This window comes from Arachis ipaensis, chromosome B05, assembly GCF_000816755.2.
Source record: "Arachis ipaensis cultivar K30076 chromosome B05, Araip1.1, whole genome shotgun sequence".
NCBI classification, from domain to species: domain Eukaryota; kingdom Viridiplantae; phylum Streptophyta; class Magnoliopsida; order Fabales; family Fabaceae; genus Arachis; species Arachis ipaensis.
In genome coordinates this window covers 11,689,943-11,712,298 of record NC_029789.2, presented here as the reverse complement: position 1 = coordinate 11,712,298, position 22,356 = coordinate 11,689,943, and the positions used below count along the sequence as shown (strand labels likewise).

At 36.1% G+C, this 22,356-nt stretch overlaps 2 long non-coding RNA genes across 2 annotated transcripts in view; both read right to left on the bottom strand.

Annotated features, from left to right (window-relative positions):
* LOC107641699 overlaps nucleotides 1–16,532 on the bottom strand; it is an 18,171-nt gene extending 1,639 nt beyond the window's left edge. Inside the window, exons 1-2 of the long non-coding RNA XR_001620403.2 lie at nucleotides 16,213–16,532; nucleotides 15,258–15,259 (exon numbers count right to left, since the gene is read on the bottom strand). This is a non-coding gene — a long non-coding RNA (uncharacterized LOC107641699). The remainder of the gene's footprint in view (nucleotides 1–15,257; nucleotides 15,260–16,212) is intronic.
* On the bottom strand, nucleotides 421–1,154 carry LOC107641698. Its single transcript, XR_001620402.2, has 4 exons — nucleotides 1,104–1,154; nucleotides 968–1,013; nucleotides 667–804; nucleotides 421–490 (listed from the first exon to the last, which is right to left on the bottom strand). It is a non-coding gene; the product is annotated as an uncharacterized LOC107641698 (long non-coding RNA).

The following is a 22,356-nucleotide window of genomic DNA, read 5'->3' as shown; positions in this document are numbered from 1 at the left end:
TACTTGATGTATATATATATATATATAATTTTAGATTATGTTGTTATATCTTTATAAATTGGACTTTTCCTGTGCAAATGTGTCTTATTATTAATGCAAGAGGTCAGACGTGTTACATTAAAGCAATCAGTCTTATTACTAATGCAATATATCAATCAATCAAGAAATTTAATTCAATTGATCACAAGTAGTCTAGTTGATATGAGCAGGCACTTGAGTCAACTAACCTAATTATCCCAATACCACTGGAAAATAACCAAAGTTTCCAGTCAAGGTGCACTCGATGATTAGTATATGAACAGTTTAATTTGACTTACTTAGATTCAGAAATGCATGCATGCAAATGCTAAACGATTAATTTAGAATAACAATTGGATGCCTGTTTACCTGAAGCACAAATGTCACTCCAACAGTTCCCAAGAGACGATTTAGTCACTCCCTTGAAGACATTCATTTGATCTATTTTTCTAGCATTAAACTCGTTAAATATCTGAGTCGAAACATTACAACAACTACTATCCTAATAAGAATCCAGTATGCTGTATAATATTACACTAAAATTATTTTGTTGCAAGGGATGGGGATGGGACAGAGACACATTGTATAAAGAAATTGCCAATTTATCTTCAAATTAAACAATTAATTAAATAGGTTTTCACTACTTACTTGGCATAGAACGAATGTGTTGAATATTAAAGTATTCTTCACTTGTAAGGAGTGAGATTTAGAATCTTGATCATCACCTAGATTAATACTTTGCCAACCGAAATTAAGAATGAGAAGAATGGTCACTTGATAGATAGCCTGAAAAAGTAAATATATAAAAAGATCATAAAGTGATAGGATCCAAAGAGGCATATGTAATATGTTTCCAGGCTACACACAACTGAATGATGATCCACAACAGAACAATGTGCAAGTTTAATTTCTTTGCACGGTATTAAGAATGATGTACTCTAGCTACTACCTGTATGATCAAGTTCCTCCACATGACATTAGTTATAAGAGATTCCCTGAAAGATCGAGCAAGAGCACAGGGTGTGAAATTAAGGTGAGAGACATTGTAAAAGGCAGAAATCAGATCCAAATGAAGTAATACAAACCTTCAGCCAACTGGGGATCTGCGCATAAGGCTATCATTTGGTGGTTCCATAGAATTGCACCTAAACAAGGGAATTCTCCAAGGGAATTGCACCTTTTTCCTAGAATCAAAGAAAACAGCAAAATTCCATTAATAGGAATGTAAAGAATAGGAAAACACACTTGGTATTCTAAACTAATAATATCTTAGAATTGACTATTAAAGATTTCAATATTCATACTAGCAGCAACTAAACAAACTATATTTACCACGAGATAATCCAAATCAAACATATAATTTATTTAAAAAGAAAGCCAATTCTTAAATTCAAGTTCTGAAACTTGAAATTAAACAAGCATACCAATAAATTATTAGGACCATCAGCCATCCAGAGACAACAAATTACCTCAATTTTAGAAATGAACCTATTTAGGATACACTTGCTTAGATAACATAAGCCTAGATAACATTTTGACATACTTAGGATACACTTGCTTTATCTACCAAGTAGAAAAGGCACTTGTTAGTTGTTACTTCTAATCCAAACATGAACAATACATATTGATGACAAAAACTGCAAATGAATCAATGAACATACAAGTATACAAGACACTGTATGCCAAATAAGGAACATACTGCATAAAAACACTTTCCCATATTAATAATTAAACATTAGCTAGAAACCTTATAGAATAATAAGGAATTAAGAAAACTTACAGAATCCAGCAAATGTAATAGAAAGCATAACAGCAGAAACAATGATAAGGGCCAATCTCCTACAAGCCATAGCTGATCTTTGTTAATTATCTATAAATATACAAATAAAATGGTATACATATAGTTAATTATTATTATAACAGCAGAAGCTGAATGATCTAATACAGAAGCCATCAATGGAGAAGAAAACTCAAAGCATAGACAGTGAATCAGAAAATGGTGACAGAACAAAGAGTGGTAGTGAACTTAAAGTCAAACCAATAAGCCAATCATCAATGGCAGCAAGATCATCATAAATAGAATAAATAAAGAACAAAATTAGAATTCAACACTAATAATAACAAGTAATGCTCAACTGTGACACGAGAAAGCTTCTAAGTTCTAACACATACAACACTATAGAAATTGAACCAGACATAGAAAAACCCTAATTAAATACGAAATTATGATATAGAACCTTAATTAAATTTAACACAGGCTAGTGATTAGGGAGTGGGGATTATGAACCCTAATTGCCTAAATCAGGAAAAAAAATAAAAGCCAATCTATTGTGATGAGGGAGAGCGAATCGAGCAGGGATAGACGAGCAGAGGCGGTGTAACACCCTAATTACCCTAAGCCTTACCTCATGCCGTAAAGCAAAGGTTAATCAAAGGTTACGACAATTCTAAGGCTTACACACACACATACACACACACACACACACACACACACACACACACACACACATAAAGGAATAATAATTCTAGAAGCCCGATGAAGGAATAAGCTCAAAACAGAGTTACAAAAGTGCGAAACATTCACACGAAGCTAAAACCATAAGATACGAGGCATAGGTACAATAGAATAGAACATATATAGATATAAGAGTATAATAATCATAAAGAATTAGGTTAGCTAGGTTATTCATCGCCGCCATGAGTTCAGCGTGATTGTCCGTCGATGGGTTACCCTCATTCTCTCTTCGAGTACGTGTCTGACCTCGTCTATGAGTCGCCATTCAGGGTCCTGTCCATACCAAACAATCGATATAAAGGTGATCAGTCTCAATATCAAAAGCCTAGTGCTTCAATTATCCCAAAAAAGCACTCACAAACAAGCATGCTATACATATATCAAGCAGATAACCTAAATAGCATGAAATAAAAATGACCCTGAGTATGCAATGAAGCACAATCGATCCATTCCTCAGGCTCATGAGGACAAATCGCTCTGATACCACTAAATGTAACATCCTAATTACCCTAAGCCTTACTTCACGCCGTAAAGCAAAGATTAATCAAAGGTTACGACAATTCTAAGGCTTATACATACATACGTACATACATATATATATATATATATATATATATATATAAAGGAATAATAATTATAGAATCCCAATGAAGGAATAAGCTCAAAACAGAGTTACAAAATCGCGAATCGTTCACACGAAGCTAAAAGCATAAGATACGAGGCATAGGTACAATATAATAGAACATATATAGATATAAGAGTATAATAATCATAAAGAACTAGCCGCAACCCACGGATTTTAAGCCGACTAGTAGATACATACATACAGAGTTTTGAAAGTAAAAAGCTTATACAAATTATCTCTCTCAAAGTAAGCCTCTAAGGCAAAAGTAAATACAAAAGTGAGAGAACTTAGTCAGATAACCAAAAGACTTCAAAACAGGATAAAGGTCCTCCGCTCTGTCACCATCAAGCAACTCACCGAGGTGGGTTGCAACTTGCATCTGAAAAATAATAATAAAGTATGGAAGGAGAACCGGAGGTTCTTAGTATGGTAACAGTGCCCAGTGATGTAAGATATAAGACTCCTGGACGCCAGAGGCAATCCTAGAGCTTCAAGCTTAAAACATAAATAATTTTAAAACCTTAACTTTAAAACCAAAATGAAAAGGGTATTCTAACTTAGTGGATTTCTAAATCTAACAATTCTCCGCTGTCCCACAGCCTTTGCCAACCTACCCACCATGCGATCCTATCGCCACCACTTTCCGATCCTCCTCAATCCCAGTACAAACAATACAAGTAATAACAATATAAATAAAGCACAAGTATAAGCATGTATATCAAGTAATTCAATAAGCATTTAGGCATGTTAAACACTTAGGCAAACAATACAAGTCGGCAAAGCAAACAAACAGATAGAATAAACACATGATGAATGCATGTCCTATTTGGCTGTGATATCACATTGTCGGTTCAACTGCCAACCCGACACACCTCCATGGAGATGTCGCCCTTCGGTATCATAATGGGAATCCCTGAGATATCGTGCCCGGATCACGGTACAGGATGTCAGTGCCTACACCCTATAGTGATTGCGAAGAGATGCGAGTGGGATATTCTTACCACGGACCTCACATCTTAACGTAAGCGGGACTAACCACCGCCCTTACGCCGCCGCCGCGACCTCAACAGGCGGGATCCAACCGCCGTCCCTGCCAGGCGCATAGCGTCTCAACAATATCTCAGTTTAAAAACATTTCATCAGTGGTTTTCAAAAATCATTTATTTTAGTAATAAGTAGTTTACCACTTCCACAATTCGTACCATCAATCATCAAATACAATGCTTCGCCATTTCACTCAACCAAATCCATCCTTAGCACTCAAGAAACCTAAGCCTCCATCTTCTATGTTTTGACGCCAAAAAACAAGCTATAGAGTCTTATATAAGTGTCACGGAAGTTTACAAGCTTGCCGGGAAGGTAAAACAGTTAAAAATAATATGTTTATTGAAAAACAGGGCAGTGTGCGTACGCATAGGGTTGTGCATACGCACGCCCAGGAGGATTTTCAAGAAGTATGTGTACGCATAGAGGTGTGCGTATGCACATTAAGTAAAAAGTTTCCATTCTGCATACACGCACAGAAGCGTGCAAACGCCCTCAACAGAATGTACCTTCCAGCGCGTGTGTGCACACCAGAGTTTGCTAGTGCTCCGTTCAGTAGGCATCTCCCTGTGTGTGCGTGGACACAAGAGTGTGAGTACGCACGTTTTCAAAAATACACAGGGTGTTGGGGCGCACAAGTTAAAAATAGCCACTGATCAGAGCACGTGCACAGCGGTATGTTTGCACACACAAACCATAAATCACAAATTCTGTAACATCACATAATTCAGATTTCTGACGCAAACTTTTAATGATCATATATTTCTCTACAAAATTCAAATTTCAACAAAATCTATACCGTTTTAAAGCTCTTTAAAGTATATTTAATTTGTTATAAAACTCATTCAATTTTAAAAACTGTAGCTCAAGATATGATCCGTCAAAATTTACTAAAACCATCACAACTCATCATAATTCTCATCTCAACACATCAAAACCATCACAAGCATTAACATTATCACACATCATCAATTTAACAACATCATCATGCATTATCAAATCCAACAATCAATTCAATTCAACCTATCCTATGGGTCACTAGCCTAAGTGTCCAGAAATATTATATATTACATAGAGGAAACCAAAACCATACCTTGGCTAATTTTGAATATGCACAAGACACCACTTGAGTCCAAACAAGCTTTTAATCACCAACAAATCACTAATCTCACCTTCAAAGCTCCAAATAAACTCCAACAAGTGCGAGAACTTAACTAAAACCATATAAATTACCATAAATCAATACCTAGGGTTTCTAAATACACAAACTCACAAGGTAAAGAGTTTTCTTACCTTTTCCAATGGTGTTTGGAGCACAAACTACTAATTGCCCAACCCTAAGCACCACCTAAACAATCAAAACACAAAAATTCATTCAAGACCATCACTCACATTTTTGGATTTTTAGGGCAGAGGAGAGGAGATGAAAATTCAAAATCTTACCAATAAAGGTTAGATAGAACTAACGGTCTTAGAGAGAGCTTTGTGTAGCCGCTAACGGCACGCAAATCGGAGCACTATAGCTCGAGATATGGCCGCCGGAAATGGTGGATGAATAGTGACACTCTCCCTTTCTCCTCTCACTTCATGCAGCTGCACACTTGTGTTTAAGTGTGTATTGTGAGCTGAATGGGTTCATTTTGAGTATATTTATATATTGGGCTCAGGCTCAACTTGGGCTCGGTCCAACCTGTTAGCATTTTTAGTCCGTTTGGCCTAACTTTGGGCCAAACTTTTTAAATTAGTGCCCGATTTTCAAATTTAATTACTTTTCTAAGTTTTTCTACATTTTTTATTATTCTCGCACAGTACTGGGCAGATTTAAGCCGGTACTGCCAATTAATTTATCGATACGCATTTTTACGCAGTTTTCTGAAGAAAATTACAGTTTCTAACTCAGAAAAATCTACTGAGTCCAAATATCATATTTATATTTTCTAATTAATATTCTAAAATTTTGAACCTATTCCGAGCAATTAAATTATTATTATTTTACGTTAATTAATCGGTTTATTAATTCACGGTTCTTACATTCTCGCCACCAAATAAGAAATTTTGTCTTCAAAATTTGGTTTACCTATCATCATCATTAACAGATCCCTCAACTTAAACCTACCTCTTACTATGCTTCTTTTCATCCCTCCATGTCAACTCAAATTCCCATTTACTTCCTTTAGTCTTATTCATAATGTCATATCTTAACCGAATTCAAGCCTACGATGTACTCATTCTTCTCACTTTTAGCTCCCTTCAATCAAACTCAATACAACATTAGCATTACAATTCAATTACACCTATAACCATCTCCAAAACCTACTCTAATTCCATCTGATCTTACAGCCATAATTAAACTTAGTTTCTTAGAAATCCTTCCTTACCATAACCTACTAAACTCTTCAAGTATTCAAGCTTAAGATATGTTTAGTCATCGTCCTACAACCTCTACTCACAACTATCATGTGCTATTGCATTCCACAAACTTCTATTGTGCCACTCTGATTTTCAGTTACTAATTAATTAACTAATCCAATTGTTCAGTTAAGTCATACATGATTATCTGATTACAAAACTTAGGCTTACTTCTGAACTTTCTCAACTTGACCCAAATAGGGTTTACATTCATCCTAAGACTAAGTAATAACTTAGGGACTTTTAGCATCTCTATGCCTAACTCAAGGTCTCATCAAATCCTCAATCTCAATATTTGTATTACCTAGGACCTCAACAACAATTAGGGTATCTATTCCGGTTATTCATCTTTACTTTAAGTGCAACGCTACAACTCGACATACTAAACAACCTATGAGTTTTCACTTATCATAACTAAATCAAATGTTAAACTCAGCCAAAAATTCAAGCCTAAATTCATTCTCACTTATTTTCTCCCTTTTCTAATTACCTCTGCACTCAATAATTCACTATGTGCCAAAGGTTATATTAACCACCTTATAATCTACACGTGAAACCAGAATCAAGTGCGGAAATCCCTAGTTAATAACTTTACTCAAAATAGTAATCCTTTGGTGATTATATCCATCTCCATGGGGTAGTTCCTCCTTACTCCACATTTTCCACATGAGCACAAACACAGCAGGCTCCACATCGTGAGTAAGAGAATTTACTTCGTTACGGTCTCAATCGTCGCGACACCTAACCCACTACATCCTAATGTTACATCAGAACGCACTCCAAGATTTCCAACGAAGCATCATCATAGATCCCAACTGGTTCATGGGATTCCGGCAACACAAACATTAGTTCTGTAATTAATCTTTCTTTCAAGTCCTTGAGAAGTTTCTCCATAGTTTGACGTCTGTACCAATGGAGCCTCCTTGTGTGTTAATTTAATTATAGGTAACGTCATTTGTAAAAGTAAAGCTTCACCACTCCTCCCGATGTCGCACGCTCGCAAGTTACGTCCTTCGGGTTTATAATTTGTGTCCTAAGAAACTAACATATCGATGGTTGTGTCTAAGGATTGCATGCGATGTCGAAATGATCTCAAGTTATTAGAAGGAATAGCAAGCTTAGAAGAAAGTAAACAATTTCGAATGGTATCCGTAAGAAATTGAAGAGATACATTATGTTGTGATCAGACAAGGTTGTTATAGAAAATAAGAAAATGTACCAGAAAGAAAATTAGAGTACACCTCAAAAAGGAATTCCAAATTAAGAAACTTTGAAAGAAATAATATAGCACATTAAATCAAAATATGCCTCTACTGATGGTTTATCTTAATAGAAATCTTCCTCACACTTAATTAGGTCAAAACAGATTTAGGCTCATGTCAAGGAGTACAAATTTCGGGCAAGGATACATGCGAACAAAGGATAGCATCGGAAAAATGTTTAAGCTAATTACCAAAAAGGATCATGGAATAAAGTACTTCATCCTTTATAATTCCATGGTGTCAATGCTCCCTCACGCCTTCCGCTGTGTCATTCTAATTAGTTGTCACTAAGAACCCGAATCGCTTGGCGGCGTCCACCAGACGTATCTTCTCCCATTGGTTCCTCCTATGTTAAGTTTGGCCAGCCCTAACGGCAATGTTCCATAAAATAAAACTAAGCTAAACTCTGGTCCTAGCCTGAAATTCAATCTGATCTTCCTAGTTTTAAATCCTTGTCTCCATCATAAGTTAATAAGAATGGTCAAGTTATAATCTCCTACAACGTGATTAAAACTTGGTTATCAATTTCATCATTACCTCGAGTTGGAGATCCTTAACCCCGTCGCTGAGACCGGTCTGCACCCTGGTCCTTCCTGTAAGGACAATGCATGGAGATATGCCCTGACAATCCGCAGCGGTAACATCCACTGAACCCAGCCATGCACAACGTTTCTGGATGGTATCTTCCACATCTCGGGCACCTTAACTCCTCTTGTTAAGCCCACGTCTACTTACCTCTTCCTCTTGCCTGGTGGTATTGGTCATGGTTAGTCTCTCCAATATGCCCTTGAACTTGGTATCGCTGAGGGGCATGTCTACCTTTCTTGAAGTTTTGGCCTCTTTATGGAACATACTTCCCATGAACTCTGCTGCTAGTACCGCCACAAACATCTGTCCCCAAAGTCGCCTCCTTGGCATAATCTTCAAAAATTGTTGCCTTGTCCACCAATTCAGAGAATCCCTTAATTTCCAATGGAGCCACAACACGCATGATATCTTCCCTCAGCCCTACCTGGTATTTGACACATTTTCAGCCCTCATAGGACTCAGGAGTACCCTGACTTATTCTCGAGAACCTACCGAGTTCCTCGAACTTGCTGATGTAGTCAGCTATAGTCATAGACCCTTACTTCAGCTGTAAGAGCTCCAACTCTCTGGTCTCCTTTATTGACACATGAAAGTACTTCTTGTAGAAAGCTGCCTGGAATAATGCCCATGTAATATCCACATTCTGTTGGTGTAGCAGTCGGCGCTCTCCTTGCTACCATTGCTGAGCTTCTCCCACTAGTTGATAAGCTGCATATTGCACGAACTGGTCATATGGTACATGTTGAGTTCGCAACGCACGCTCCACAGCTTGGAACCAGTTGTCTGCTTCAGTAGGGTTTGTCGATCCATTGAAAACCGGCAGGTCAACTTTTAGAAAAGTAGCTAGAGTTCTCGGAACACCACCTAAGCTATCCTCAGCACCTTCTCCATTTTTGTTTCTGGCTGATTGCCTTGTCTGCCGCATAGCATGAGTAGTCATCGCAGTGCTCGCTTGAATCGTGTTAGCTAGGCTAGTCATCGCCACCATGAGTTCAGCGTGATTGTCCGTCGACGGGTTACCCTCATTCTCTCTTCGAATACATGTCTGACCTCATCTGTGAGTCGCCATTCAGGGTCCTGTCCACACCAAACAATCGTTATCAAGGTGATCAGTCTCAATATCAAAAGTCTAGTGCTTCAATTATCCCAAAAAGGCACTTACAAATAAGCATGCTATACATATATCAAGCAGATAACCTAAATAGCATGAAAGAAAAATGACTCTGAGTATGCAATGAAGCATAATCGGTCCACCCCTTAGGCTCACGAGGACGAACCGCTTTAATACTACTAAATGTAACATCCTAATTACCCTAAGCCTGACCTCACGCCGTAAAGCAAAGGTTAATCAAAGGTTACGACAATTCTAAGGCTTATACATATATATAGGAATAATAATTCTAGAATCCTAATGAAGGAATAAGCTCAAAACAGAGTTACAAAAGCGCGAAATGTTCACACCAATCTAAAAGCATAAAATACGAGTCATAAGTACAATAGAATAGAACATATATCGATATAAGAGTATAATAATCATAAAGAACTAGCCGCAACCCGCGGAGTTTAAGCCGACTAGTAGATACATACATACAGAGTTTTGAAAGTAAACAACTTATACAAATTATCTCTCCCAAAGTAAGCCTCTAAGGCAAAAGTAAATACAAAAGTGAAAGAACTTAGTCAGATAACCAAAAGACTTCAAAACAGGATAAAGTTCCTCCGCTCTGTTACCATCAAGCAACTCACCGAGGTGGGTTGCAACCTGCATCTGAAAACAACAACAAAGTATAGAATGAGAACCGGAGGTTCTCAGTATGATAACAATTCCCAGTGATGTAAGATATAAGATTCCTGGATGCCAGAGGCAATCCTAGAGCTTCATATCCATCATGAGATTCAAGCTTAAAACATAAATAAATTTAAAACCAAAATGAAAAGGGTAATCTAACTTAGTGGATTTCTAAATCTAACAATTCTCCGCTGTTCCACAGCCTTCGCCAGCCTAACCGCTGTGCGATCCCATCGCCACCTCCTTCCGATCCTCCTCAATCCCAGTAGAAAGCACAAGTAATAACAATACAATTAAAGCACAAGTATAAGCATGTATATCAAGTAATTCAATAAGCATTTAGGCATGTTAAACACTTAGGCAAACAATACAAGTCGGCAAAGCAAACAAACAGATAGAATATGCACATGATGAATGCCTATCCTATTTGGCTGTGATATCACATTGTCAGTTCAACTGCCAACCCGACACACCTCCATGGAGATGTCGCCCTTCGGTCTCATAATGGGAACCCCCGAGATATCATGTCCGGATCACGGTCCAGGATGTCAGTGCCTGCACACTATGGTGATTTCGAAGGGATGTGAGCGGGATACTCTTGCCACGGACCTCATATCTCAACGTAAGCGGGACTAACCACCGCCCTTACGCTGCCGCCGCGACGTCGACAGGCGGGATCCAACTGCCATCCCTGCCAAGCGCATAGCGTCTCATCAATATCTCAGTTTAAAAACACTTCATCAGTGGTTTTTAAAAATTATTTATTTCAATAATCAGTAGTTCACGACGTCCACAATTCGTACCACCAATCATCAAATACAATGCTTCGCCATTTCACTCAACCAAATCTGTACTCAGTACCCCAGAAACCTAATCCATCGTTTTCTAAGCATGTTTCTAGAAAATACCTAATTAAACTTGCCTAAAGCATCCTCTATGTTTTGACGCCTAAAAACAAGTTAAAGAGTCTTATATAAGTGTCACAGAAGTTTACATACTTGCCGGGAAGGTAAAACAGTTAAAAACAATATGTTTATTGAAAAACAGGGCAGTGTGCGTATGCATAGGGTTGTGCATACGCACGCCCAGGAGGATTTTCAAGAAGTGTGCGTACGCATAGAGGTGTGCGTATGCACAGTAAGTAAAAAGTTTCCATTCTGCATACACGCACAGATGCGTTTGAGCACCCTCAACAGAATGCACCTTCCAACGTGTGCGTGCGCACCAGAGTGTGCTAGCGCTCCAATCAGTAGGCATCTCCCTGTGCGTGCGTACGCACAAAAGTGTGCGTACGCACATTTTCAAAAATACACAGGGTGTGCGTGCGCACAAGTCAAAAATAGCCACTGAACAGAGCACGTGCACATCGGTGTGCGTGCGCACACAATCTAGAAATCACAAATTCTGCAACATCACAGAATTCAGATTTCTGACACAAGCATCTAATGATCATCTTTCTCTTCAAAATTTAGATTTCAACAAAATATATACCGTTTTAAAGCTCTTTAAAGTATCTTTAATTTGATATAAAACTCATTCAATTTCAAAAACTGTAGCTCAAGATATGATCCGTCGAAGTTCATTAAAAATCCATTTTTACCCAAGTTCACTAAATTCTCAACACCATGAAATTTATAATGAAACCAATTCAAAGCCTATTCCATCTCACCATACAACACTACCAAATATCACACTTTACATTTCCATCACACTTCAACCAATTCCACACCAATATTATTTAATTCCTCCTCTATAACCCCACAATTCTATAAATTGGCACATCAACATCCAATACTAATCACTTGCACCAATTCTCACTACTCATAAGCTTCATTTATCACAATTCATCATAATTCTCATCTCAATACATCAAAACCATCACAAGCATTAACATTATCACACATCATCAATTTAACAACATCAGCATGCATTATCAAATCCAACAATCAATTCAATTCAACCTATCCTATGGGTCACTAGCCTAAGTATCCAGAAATATTATATATTACATAGAGAAAACCAAAACCATACCTTGGCCAATTCCGAATATGCACAAGACACCACTTGAATCCAAACAAGCTTTTAATCACCAACAAATCACTAATCTCACCTTCAAAGCTCCAAATAAACTCCAACAAGTGTGAGAACTTAACTAAAACCATATAAATTACCATAAATCAATACCTACGGTTTCAAAATACACAAATTCACAAGGAAAAAAGTTTCCTTACCTTTTCCGATGGTGTTTGGGGCACAAACCACCAATTGCCCAACCCTAAGCACCACCTAAACAATCAAAACACAAAAATTCATTCAAGACCATCACTCACATTTTCGGATTTTTAGGGCAGAGGAGAGGAGATGAAAATTTGAAATCTTACCAACAAAGTTTAGCCGCTGACGACACGCGAATCGGAGCACTGTAGCTCGAGATATGGCCGCCGGAAGTGGTGGATGAATAGTGACACTCTCCCTTTCTCCTCTTACTTCATGCAGCTGCACACTTGTGTTTAAGTGTGTATTGTGAGCTAAATGGGTTCATTTTGAGTATATTTATATGTTGGGCTTGGGCCCAACTTAGGCCCGGTCTAATCCATTAGCATTTTTTGCCCGTTTGACCCAACTTTGGGCCAAACTTGTTAAATTAGTGCCCGGTTTTCAACTTTAATTACTTTTCTAAGTTTTTCTACAGTTTTTATTATTCTCACATAGTACTGGGCAGATTTAAGCCGGTACTGCCGGTTAATTTATCGATACGCATTTTTACGCAATTTTTTGAAGAAAATTACATTTTCCAACTCAGAAAAATCTACTGAGTCCAAATATCATATTTATATTTTCTAATTAATATTCTAAAATTTTGAACCTATTCTAGAGAATCAAATTATTATTATTTTATGTTAATTAATCGATTTATTAATTCGCGGTTCTTACAGACGACACGATTAGCAAAAAAAATTGTAGAACCATAAAAGATTGTAGAACCCCAAAAACCAAAACAACAAATCCTCAAAAAAATTGCAAAACCAGAAAATTCATACACACCATTGATCTCTATTCAGTGCTAATGTTTCGCTTCGTCGTCATTACCATCTCAGTTCTCCATCGCGGTTCGTCATCACCAAGGCCAACTTGTCGTTCTTCACTGTTCTTTGTCTCTGAGAATAGAGAATGAGCGGTTTTGACCGAGACCGACTGAGTGGTTACGAGAGGGATAGAGAGGCTCTGATACATTAGAATGTGGAGCCAGAGTGGTGAGTTGAGATGAATCAATTACAAACGAAGAGTGTGACGCAGCATCGTAGAGTTATCTCCTTCACAGTGTCGCATCTTCACATCTCCATCCTATATCAGTCACCGTCGCACCTCTTTCTCGCGGCCGCAGCTTAGTTCCTGTCGCAGCTTGCCTCACCTCCTCTGTTCTTTTGCTCTCTACCGGTCGTGGTTCCGTTTCTCAATCCCTCCCTGCCATTAGCCGTCGTCTGTCCAGTGCCGGCGCCATAAATGAGTGTTTGAGAGATGAGAGTGTGTGATTTTGGAGATAAACGAGCAAGGGTTTCAAGAGAATTAAAAGGGGAAAACGGTTTTTAACTTTTAGAGACATCAGAGTGTTCAAATCCAAACCGATCCAAATTAAACCGTTCATCCAATTAAATCCAAATCGAAAACCATTTAAACCGCATTAATTCAGATTTGATTGGATTCTATTTTTTTCAAACCACTGGATCGAATCGGATTTCAGATCTACTTTTATAACTGATCCAATCCAATCCAAACCGCACAATGTGCTATAATATTATTATTTTGTTATTATATTTACAATTATACTTATAACATGTTCAATTTTTTATACATTTTTATATTATTCATGTATTATTATTATTTAATAAATATTTTATGTTCAAAATGTTATTTATTTATTTATTTATTTTAACTAATCTATAATTTTATTTCTATTGTTATATTATTGTTAGCTTTTTAAGATATTGTTGAGACTTGTTATGTCATTGTTGATTATTTAAAATTTGATGTTGAGACCTGTTATATGTATTTAATTTTTTAATTTATAAAACCGCAAATCCAATCCAATCCAAAACGCTTAAAATTGGATCGGATTGGATCAGATTTTTTTTTAAAAAGCATCCAATCGAAACCGCACTGCAAATAAAATTAGTGTTCGGATCGGATGAGTTTTTTACTCAAAACCGATCCAAACTGCACCGCGAACACCCCTAATCAGAGTAGTTTCAGAGAATTAGAAGGGGGAATGGAAAGGGTTTTGCAAGATTAAGGGTAAAGAAGGGGTTTCACGGGTTTGTTAAGAAGGAGGGCGAAAACGGCAAAGAAGAAGGTAAACTATGATTTCTTATAAGTAAGTATTCGGTATTCGAATCTCATCTCGTGTATGCAATAATTCATTGACTAGTGACAAACTATTAAACAGAATTTCGATCTGTAACAGATTAATTATTGACTTGTCGAGTGAAGAAATACGATAAAAAAAAAAAACAAAAATGGTAAGGGTATATATGAAGTCGGATTTCAAGTCGGATTCACAAAAATAAATGTACTAGTTTTTTTTTTTTTTTAAAAAGGCATCTGTTTGGCCTAGGAGTCAGCCAGCTTAATTTGCTATTTTTTCTGGTTAATCGAGCTAAGTCGTTTAGGCTTGCATTTTTACGAGTTTGATTTTAGAGTCAAATACACACGACTTTGGGACTTTAATTATTCTCTCATTTAAAATAGCTTTAGATTAAGACAAAGTTGTGACAAATTATATTATCGTGCTTGGCAAATTTGCTTCAAACTTTTCATGAATTTTCTATGGATTTATATAGAGGTTAGCGATTCGTAGCAACATGAAATAAGGACAGAATAAGGACTAATGTTTTACCGCACAAATTAGTAGCAACATGAAATAAGTGAGGAAAGTCTATCAGTTATTAAACAATCGCTAATTCCTCACTAAATAAGCTTTTGATTAGTGACTCAACTGTGACCAGTTACTTCTAACATTTTCATGGTTAGCTTTGGATTTGTTATAACTCTACGATGGATTTCCAGCGAGATTAGCGAGTAATTTGCTATAAAATAGGTAGGGTATAGCTTTTGCTTTGCGAAGATTACAGTTGCCAAATCGCTCGCTAAATTAACCTTGCGACAACTTAACGACAAATGTATTTCGCTTGCTAATCAGTGACTTAAAATCAACGAGCGAAGTGTGTCAGTTGTTAAGCGGTCGCAAATTTCTTACTACTTAGGTCCTAGGAGCTCAATATCCATATTTCCACTTTAGCGACTAATTAGCAAGGAACACTTTCCTAGCTGAATGATTTATCCGTTGCGATGAGTTATCGACGACTATTTTTTGTCGTTACCCTAATTTTGAAATTTGCAATATTATGCGACAAATTAGCGAGAAACTAGTTGCTCGCTAAAAATAAAAACTTTGGTGACAAATTAGCTTGGAAATTGCCCATCGCAAAATGCATTTCAAGTCTTTGTGACGGATTAGGTGGTAACATTGTTCCTCGCTAATTAGTCTTTTCACACAAAGTTTATTTAGCGACGAACTAGTGTGCGAATTGTTTCTTGCTAATTGTATATCAAACACTTGCGACGGAATAGTGACAATGATATCCCTCGCTACTATAATTTTATTCGATTGAATCCCTAAGGGACTGATTTGCTAGAACATTGTCACTCGCTAATTAATTTGTGACAAATTAGCGAGAAAATTTTTCTCGCTCATTTTTTATCTACAAAAGTCAATTTACGAGAAACAAACTTTCTCGTAAATCTCTCGCTAATCAGTCGCTTTTCTTATGTTCGAATATTATGTGATCGCTCATTAATTTTGTCGTTAGTGCGTCACTAATTCCTCGCAAATTAGTGACGGATTAGTGATAAAAAATATTTCTCGCAAAAATTCGTCGCTAATTTGTCAAATTCTTGTAGTGACGTTGCGTGGCTAGTAGTGGTCCAGCCAACTGTCTCACTGTAATTTTGCCTCCGATTTCTTTTAATAGCGACATCGAGGTAGGGGGTTCATTTTAAAATTAAGAGTTTTTAATTTAAGAATTCCAAAATGCTTACTAAATAATTACAAATAATTTATAAATGCTATACATGACCAATTAATGAGAATTGTTGTAGTTAGAAATTGATAGTGAATGTGAGCATGTCTGAGCATGCTGAAACCGAATTTTGGTATGTTTGATGGTGCTATAAAGAATTGGGTGATTAAATGAGTTATATGTGTATTTCTTAATTGTGAATTTGTTATTGATGATAATATGGTTATAGTTGCTGCTGGTTGTATTGTGATTGTCAGTGATGAATGTGGCGTTGTTTGTTGAAATGGAAATATGAATTAAGTCTGAATTGAGGGCTGGTTTGGATTGAGATAAGTTGAGAATTTATAAAAGTGAGTGAGCCCACAAGGATGGTGAAGTCCAGATTTTAAAGGAAATTCTGTCCAATTTTTTTATAAAAATAACCGGAAATGTGGTTTTGTTTTGAAGATCTGATTTGTAAGCTTATTTTGAGACATAATTTTATATTGGAAAACATTTGGTTTGCATATTTACTCATATTGAGAAAATGGCTTTGTATTAAAATTTTTTTTATTAGTAATGAATTAAGAATTCGAAAAGATTTTGACAATGGAACTGGTTAGATTTCATATTTATAAATATTTTGGATATTGGACTTGGTTTGTTGATTTGTTAGAAGTGATCTTTGAGAATTGAAAATGGGTTTATAGTACTGAATTTGATTTGTTTGAACTATCAAGAATAATTTCTGATAATTGAAAATGGTTTGGTTGGAACTCTTGAAGGGTGGCAAAGCCCGAATTTTAGAGGAAATGCTGCAAAAAATTTTATAAAAATTTGAGACTTTGCATAAAGCGTTATTCAAAAGAGAATTTGATTTAAAACTCATTCTATTTGGCTTTTAGTTTATCAGGAAAAGTGTTATGTTTTAAGTTTATCCTATTGAGAAAAGATTCTTGTTTTAAGTAATAATTTGAGTCCGGTTTTTTAAGGAAAGGAATTTTTATTAAACGTTAAAGAAGTTTGGCTACCTAGAAACTAAAGGTTTTGAGGTATGATAAGTGAAGGAATATGTGGTGATGCGAAGGTGTGAATAATATAAAGTGATGCGGAGGTATGTATAGTTAAGCAGTGATGCAGAGGTACGTTTAATAATATGGTGATGCGGAGGTATGAGTATGTAATCGGTGATGTGGAGGTAAAATGAAAAGAAATAAAATGAAAAGTCATGAATGAAAGAAATAATTGAAATGGGTAAAGAATCATGAAAATGGAATGTGAATGGGCCTTGTGCCAAATTGCTAATGTGGAAGTGTCCGCCTAACGGATAGCCTAAGGTTGCTAATGCTGAAATGTTCGCCTAACTGATAGCATTGTTTTTTACCGTGATGCCAAGATATCCTAACTGACATGGGTTCGCCCATGATGATAATTGTGCCTGACTGACACGGTAAAAATACCATATTCGAGGTTCTCCCCGAATAACGTCGAGTTGCGGGTAGACAACCGACTCATGAGCTCATGGCCTGCGCTAGGAACATGAATGCATCATATTGTTTGCACATTTGCATTTGGTAGTGTTTTGCTTGTTGTAGATATTTTCTCTGTGATTGTGTTGTTTGCTTGTGTTTTTGCCTTGGTGACTTGTTTGGGTACTTAATTGGTTATTTTGTTATGCTGCAAACATTAGTAATGTGATTTAAAGAAAGTGACTTAAACGGATTTAAGTAAGGCTTAGGAGAAATTTTAAGGAGTCAATAAAGAAAACTATTTTTCTATCTTTTGTTTTAGCAACAGGTTCAAGAAAGCCTTGACAAGGAGCCACGACCGGTCCACAGAGTTTTATATATATGTATTTCGTATTTTCTGGATTTTGGTTTAATCTTAGATTTTATTTTTTTTTCCTTGTCATTTATTGTTATGGAAATTTTCAGAGGGATAGGAATTGCATTTGAGAATCCTGATATAAGTCTATGTATATAATGTTATGTGAATATATATATATATCTTTGTGATTAAGTGATTAAGAGCAAACTTTTCGTTTTCTTAATTAAAGTTTCGGTTCGTATTCGCAAAGACTCGATATTAAATAAAGATAGTATAAAATAAGAAGGTTTAGAGGTAAGTAACACCTGAGCTTTTATTACGGTCATGAGGTACTTAAAGTTAGGGTGTTACATAATGTATCGAATAGAGCACTACATCAAAAGCATATGGCGACATTCCCTGCTTCTTTTCTTTGCCTTAGCAAAAGGTCCAACAAGTCTTCTCCTGCCTTTTGTATCAAATCCCTGAAACGTACATAATTATTAGTATAATGTCCAAATACTTGATGGAATTTATAAAAATTTTTATTTATGATTTCAAAAATAGATGGAATTTTCTTCTCTTTAGGGAGTACAAACTATTTGTCTTTTAATAACATGTTGATTTTTGTTCAGCTTTTGTCAAATCAAAAGAATAGTTTCTTCCTCCCAATAAAGGAGTTTTGTCTTTTGCTAGATTAAGAGATCAACACACATATGAAGGTCCATCTTTTAATTCTGCAACAAAGGTAGATTCATTATAGGACTTTTCCTCACTCATACAGTCAACATAATTTACTTTCTTGTTAAAGAAAGGTTTTCTTTTATTTGACTCTGTTTCCTCTTTTCTTTATTTAGTTTTTTGATTTGCTATACTTTATCAGCCAACTGAGCTAAATCCAAAAATTGTTGGTTTACTAACTTTCTTTTGAATATTGAAATTGAAACTATTGATGGTCATCTTGACTACTTCAAGCTCAGGAATAGAAGCGAAACATGTGTTTCTCATATTTTTGAATCATATTAAGTAGTCGTCAATTGATTCTGCTTTTTCTCTCTTCACTGTGAATAAATCGGACAATGTTACTTTCATTTCATCTCTAAAGAACTGATCGTAAAAACTTCTTTCTAATTGAGCCTAACTATGGATTAAATTGGGATGCAAGTTTGAAAACCAAGTAAAGGCGTTCTTTGTGAAAGAAAAAGGAAAAAATCTCATTTTTAAATATAAATTACCAGGTATTTCTCCAATTTTGACTATGTATCAAGCCACATGCTCGATAGTCGATTCTCCACTCTCACATGCAAGTTTGGTGAGGGACTTTGGAGTTTTGACTCCTCTAAAAACTTCAGCTTGTAAAACATAATCGAAAAAAGGAGATATGTAGTAAGGTTACTTTGTCACCCCTATATTTAGTCCTGCTTTATTTAAGATTTGTTCGACATCTTAGGTAATGTTTTGACCATAGGTTTGAGTAGCATTATTTGTTGTAGCCTTATTCAATATCCTGTTTGGATCATCTTCTCTATTTAGTATTACAAAAGGATTATTCGCATTCATCCTACCTATGTGCGGTACACAAATTCGATTGATTGCTCATGCAATGTCATTGACTCGTCGAGCGACTTCATCTATTCTAATATTGTTATTCTCTATCATTGGATTCAACATTGCAGCCATCTGCTGAGTAAGCATATTGACTAAATCATGATGACTATCCTCAATTTGTTGTCTGAACACAGCTAAAGATTCGACCATATTAGGAGATGACGTTATGACAGCAATTTGTCTTGACATTTCTGAAAAAATCGAAGCACGTATTCCACCTACTGGCGACCTTGTTGACCCTACGCCTTGTGTTAAAAAGACGTTTGGCATTGTTGAGGTAGGTTGTGACATAGGAACTGACCCTAAATATAGATGGTTATTCATCAAATATTGATAAACATTGTAATTTGCCACATTAGGGTTATAATTAGTTAGTATACCCATTGGAGGATAACCTAGAGGAGGTGCAGGATTGTACAAGGAGTTGTTTCTTGATTTTTTAATGGTGGAGAATAATTTGGATGCAACCCATATGGGAGTCACGTGACGGATACAGTCGATGGGATTCCCTCTGTGATGACAGAGTTGATCCTTCGACCTGAATTACCTGCTGATGGAGCAGCCTCTGTCTCGGGGCCTCTTGTAGGTTCTCCAATATTATTATTCGACGTATCAATCAAAATCGAGGCTCTATTAGACATTATTAATTTGTCACTGCGTAATCGCATACACAACTTGATTCGTTAGCTTAACCCAGGGTTCCGCTGGGCATGCCAATTTGTTTCACTTACTTTTTGGTAACCTGAACAGGGTGTCGAATCAAACTTGTATCAAGATCTCAGTTCGGGGAGCAGATACGACTCCTCTGAAAAAAGAGTGAGCTCGACTCGGAAATTACTTAGTGTGGGTATCGAAACTGTGTATGCCAAAATATTTGTGATAAATGGCAAAGTAAAAAAAAATAAAACAAAGTAAAAGTTTGAAAATAAAATGCTTGAAAGAAAAGAATAAAAATAAACAACATAAAATAGAATAACAAGAAGGAAAAGAAATGGAATAAATAAGAATTGTAATTGAAATAACAAACAAATTAAAGTTTAAAATAAATTATCGAAATAAATTAAAAAGGAATTAAAATTGATAAAATGAAAGAGAGTCAAAATAATAAAGACAAAATGAACAAAAGAAAATTGATTTCAGACACTCACATGCACTTGCATTCCATAGATCTCTGCATCAGTGTGACTGTGGATTTGTAGTGTTTCGTATGATATTGTAGTATTTTAAATTAAGTCCCTTTTACACTTCTGCCTTTCTTTGATTTATAGACAAGAAGAATATATTTGTAGAGCGTTTTTCTCTTCCCACGATATAGCTTCTTCCTATTTCTTGGGTCACGACATTGCCTTGACCATAAAGAATCTTGACTCCCAAGTTTAACATCCCACGTCATCTTTTACCTTGGTTAAAGTACTTCTAGATGAGACCTTTGTGCAATTATCTTATTTCAATTTTTAGAAGTCATTGACTCGACTCCTTCTAGGATAAGTCGAACCCTCTTGTACTCACACTTTTATGAAATAGCTCATATTGTGATACTTCGACTTACATCTTCGTGGAGCAACGAACATGTTAATGACATCTCGACTTTTATATTGTCGATTCACCTTTAAATCAAACGATCATGGTTGAGCTATCTGAACTGTCAAATTTTTTTGTTAACAGTCTGTTTATTTGTTTGTTTGTTTATGATGAGTTATAACTTTTGATTTTCTATTGATACTTATTTTGTAATTGACAATTTTATTAGTTTTCATTGTCGATTTAATGATCAAAACGTTAATGTTATTTATTAACTTAATGTCTATATACGACATTTTCTACTTCTCAAAAAAGAAGATAATCTATCACGTTTTTATAAATTATATTTCCTATCTTATATTTTGAGAAGATAATCTATCAAGTTTTTATAAATTATATCTCTTATCTTATATTTTTACAGTCTTATTCATAAAATTATTATATTTCTTAAACATCATTTTTTTTGAAGCACCTCAAGCTCAACACATTTAAGTGGAGCAAACATATAAACATAAAAACATAAAAAACAATAAAAACAGATAAACTAATCTCCTGGCATCTCCTGTATTGCCCTCAACCACCAACAGGATCCCCACCATTCCACTCAGTGTAGGTGGACAACGTCCTTGTTTGAATGATGTCAATGTTTACTCCTTGATGATTAAAAATTTTGGCATTACGTTCCAATCAAACGTTCCAAATCACTGCAAAGAACGCCATCATCCACATCTTCTGTCCTTGTCGTCTGTTGGGCATGGCACCCCAACTCTCAAACAGCTCTTTAAGGGTTCCAGGAATCACCCACTCCCTACCAAAGGACCGCAACCAAAAGCACCACAGCTGCCATATTACCTCACACAGAAGGAATAAGTGCTTAACAGATTCTACCCCCTTATTACACAAGACACAAATATTATCACCATTAGTAACAACTCCTAGTCTAGTTAACCTTTCCTTAGTCTTAACTCTACCAACTAGCACAAACCATCCAAAAAGCTCAATTTTTGGGGGTACCCAGCCTCTCCAGAGTGCACTTGTGAAGCTATAGCTCGTGATCTCATTTGGCAGCGTCTCCGATTGTATGACCTGCATAAAGGACTTCGTAGAAAAGATAC